This window comes from Arvicanthis niloticus, chromosome 9 (genome assembly GCF_011762505.2).
Source record: "Arvicanthis niloticus isolate mArvNil1 chromosome 9, mArvNil1.pat.X, whole genome shotgun sequence".
Lineage (NCBI taxonomy): Eukaryota > Metazoa > Chordata > Mammalia > Rodentia > Muridae > Arvicanthis > Arvicanthis niloticus.
This window is the reverse complement of record NC_047666.1, coordinates 23,139,957-23,143,985: the sequence shown is the minus strand read 5'-3', so window position 1 is coordinate 23,143,985 and position 4,029 is coordinate 23,139,957.

Here is a 4,029-nt window from a genome sequence, read left to right as displayed (position 1 = left end):
GAGTGATTTGTCTGACTGAGCATCACCTAAACACTTAAGTCTGATTGCGGGCAAGTGGGATGGTGTGTGCTGCGCTGAACTGTGTTCCACTTCTAGCCAGTCAGTGTGCCTGCCTGGCTGTTCCCTCCTCCACAGCGGGAAGTCATCTCAAAGTGGGTCTTCCCACTTTCTCCCTAAGCCTGACAGCCTTCAGCCCAGGCTCTGGAGCACTTCAGAGTTCTGGTTACACCCAAGTCAACGGCGTGGTTGCCTAGCCACCTACCCTGCTAAGTCCACTGTGCTGGCTTCTTGAGAAATGCTTAGGATGGTGTGGGGGACTTGTTTTCATGACGAGTGGCAAACTAAAGGTAGCCTAGAAATCTGTGGCACTAACATGACAGAAGAGTGAATATGTTAAATAGTAGAATGAGGTTTTTCAGCATGCATGCGTGTTGTATGTGCACTGTGTGCATACAGGTGCCTGCAAAGCCAAAAAAAAAAAAAAAAAAAAAAAAAAAAAAAAAAAAAAAAAAAGGGCTTTGGTTTCTCTAGAACTGGAGTTACAGGCAGTTGTGAGATGCCATGAAGGATGCTGGGAACAGAACCAAGGTCCTCTACAGAAGCAGAAAGTGTTCTTAATTGCTAAGCTATCTCTCTAGCCTCCCAAATTGATACTCTCAACCATAACAACAGTGCAGCCTTCCTAAAACATATGTGGACACGTGCATTCAGAAAAGGATGAATTCATATCCAAGGGTAGACTTATGAAATTTTATTCCCCCTCTGATTTAAATTTTTCTCAACTAGAGAGAACATATACTGCATTGTAACTGGACAAAAAGGACAGTCCCTCTTATCCAGAAACCAAAACTCCACTGCCCCCTCAATGTGGGAACCCAGCCAAGACCTGCTTCCTGGACAGGCTCAGTGAGGGGGCCTTGGTAACGCTCTTGGGCAAAGCAGCAGACACATGTCATATATGGAAAGCTTCCATAAGGCTGACCTCACTGCTGGAACTTGTTCAACATAAACCTTGCTTTCAAGAGCTAGCAGAAATCTTTGGACAAAGCCTAGTGGATGGAGAGCTGAGAACAGCCTAAGAAATGAGTCGCTGTTGCTATGCCTGAAGTCCTGAGCACAGTTCTGGGCCCTTCAGACTGCTCAGCCCCCTGTGAAGGACTTCTCTTTACAAAGTCACCCTCCTCCAAAGAAGAGCTGCTGCAATGGCCTTCTGTTGTTTCTGCCTTCTGAGCTTGGAAAACACAGGGCAGAGTTGCTTAAAGTGAACACCACAATGGTAACTGGTGGGTGGCAGAAGTGGAACCATCTCTTACACAAAAGGAAGCAAAGCCATTCTTAGATACTCCTCTGCCTGTTCCCTGCCATTATAGTTCTGCAACCCCCGGCGTCCCTATTTTCACCTCATTTTGCCTTTTAAAAATGTTAATGGTTCTGGGCACGATGATACATGCCTGTAATCCCCACGCTGTGGAGGCTGAGGCAGGAGGCTCAGCCTGAACTACTCAGTGAAACCTTTTTAAGAAATGTTAATGGCATTGCACCAAAGCAAAAGTTAATCCCAATGCGCATCCATGTCACCTAAGCACTGGCCATGCTGCCACCTTAAACAGCCCTTAGCCCCCGTGTCCAGAGCATCTCAGACCCAGTACAGTGTTTACCTCTTTCCCAAGACTTGGAAGCTTTTAATTATTCTTTGATTCATGGCAAGCCCAGGATATGGTCACACAGTATTTTCATTCCCAATGGTACCATGGCTTTGAAAGCACACAATAAAATAAAAAATAAAAATAACCAAATTTAATCAAAAAATAAAAGAAAGGACACCATCTCTAATAACTATGACACTTGAGGCTTTAGCTGATCAGAGAGAAAGGAAATTTATATTAGTTCAAATTATTTTCATTGCACTGACAGAAAATCCAATTGGTGTTCAGACACAGCTAGATCCAGTGTTCACCATTCCCTTGGTTCCAGATTGGTCATTTGAGTTATTCCATTGAAGTAACGTAGACAGCTATAGTTTAGTAGACTATTGTCCTGAGAACTCTGTCTGAAAATGATTTCTGGGTTTCAGCACAACTCCTGGAATTGAGTTGTTGGTTCATGACTTTGGCCACAACTCATCCTGGAACCAATCACTGTGGGCCAGAAGGATGGAAGGTTCTGATTGGTCAGGCCTGGGTTGAAAGCCTATCTCCCACCCAACCTGCATGCTTTAAGATCAGGGAGCATTCTTTTCTAAACAATACCCTGGTAGCATTAGAAGCAGAAGTGAATGTTGATCTGGGGGAGGCAGCAGATGTCTGCAACAGATGCCACGGATGAGAACCTAAGGCCTCGGGCAGTAGTCCCAGTAGTGAGTAGTGAGTTAAGTAGATTTAATCGTAACATCCAGTGCTGTGGAACATAGGTAACAGCGGCTGGACTAGGGGGTACTGACATGCTCCCCAAAACATGAGTTATACGTCCACACCATGACTCATTCATTTAAGGGTGCCTACTATGTGCAGAACACTGAAATAGGGAAGGGGAAAAAATACTACAACCTCTGACCTCCAGAAGCAGATGTGGATAAAGGAGCTACATTCCTGTGACAACACAAGACCAATTTCATCACAATGACAAATGTACACAGGATAGTGACTGAGAGACCCAAAAGAGAGAGAGATGTTCACTGTAGTTATTTATATTCCTCTTTCCATTCATTCAGCAAATTTTACCATGCACATAGTAAAAACCAAGTCCTGGTTTTGAGGAGGCCAGGAAAGGATCCTCTTTTACTGACCCAGGTCCTCTGGAGCTGGAATCTGCCTGCCGTGCGTGCCAGGAAGTGGATTTTGGTCCTCTGTAAGAGCAGCAAGGGTTTTAACTGCTGAGCCATCTCTCCAGCCCTGACTCCTACTTTTCTTACACTTGGATAAAGAAGAACTCTTAGGCAAAATAACCTTTAAAAAGTCAAATGAGAAAGCCGTGAGAGAGAAAAGGCTACAGGGGATCTCCTAAAAGCCAAAGCTTGCAGTGCATTCTCCACTGGCTGAAAAATACTTCTGAGGCAGCTGCTGCAGAGCGTCCTTCAGGCAGCTCCACAGAGCCTGTCTGCTTCTGTCTGTCTGAGCTCTCGGAACAGCTAACTTTTCCTTCTGTCTCTCTCTCTCTCTGTGTGTGTGTCTCTGTCTCTCTCTGTGTCTCTGTCTCTCTCTGTGTGTCTCTGTCTCTCTGCCTCTCTCTCTCTCTCTCTCTCTCTCTCTCTCTCTCTCTCTCTCTCTCTCTCTCACTGTCCAAACCTTGAACATCATGTCTACTGGATGATGCTGGGTTTATGTTACTATACAGATGATTATGACATACCTCATATAGCTTATCCACTACTGTGGGAACGTGACTATGGTTCACACTTAAATATGTGTATGAGTGTTTGCCTATGTGTGTGTCTGTGTACCACATGACCACATGTATACTTGGTGTCTGCAGAAGCAACAAGAGGGTGCTGGACCCCCTAGAACTGGAGTTGTTGGTTATAAGCTGTCATGTTGGTGCTGGGTCCAACCAGGGTCCCCTACAAGAGCAGTAAGTGCTCTTAATCACTGAGCCATCTCTCCAGCCCATGGTTTATTATGCTTCAAAAAAAATTACTGAATCCATTTGTCTGTGTGCTTGGTTTCTCCATCTCTTTCCCTCCACATTCAACTAAATTATTCTTTTTTTTTTTAAGATTTATTTATTTATTTCATGTATGTGAGTATACTGTCACTGTCTTCAGACACACCAGAAGAGGGCATCAGATCCCTGTTATAAATGGTTGTGAGCCACCATGTGGTTGCTGGGAATTGAACTCAGAACCTTTGGAAGAGCAATCCGTGCTCTTAACCACTGAGCCATCTCTCCAGCCCAACTAAATTATTCTTTGATTTATATATCCCAGATCTGTCTGAAATTGTCTCTGGAAGTTCTCTAGAGCCTGCCTCTAGAGAAAGGCAGAGAGAGAGAGAGAGAGAGAGAGAGAGAGAGAGAGAGAGAGAGAGAAATAGA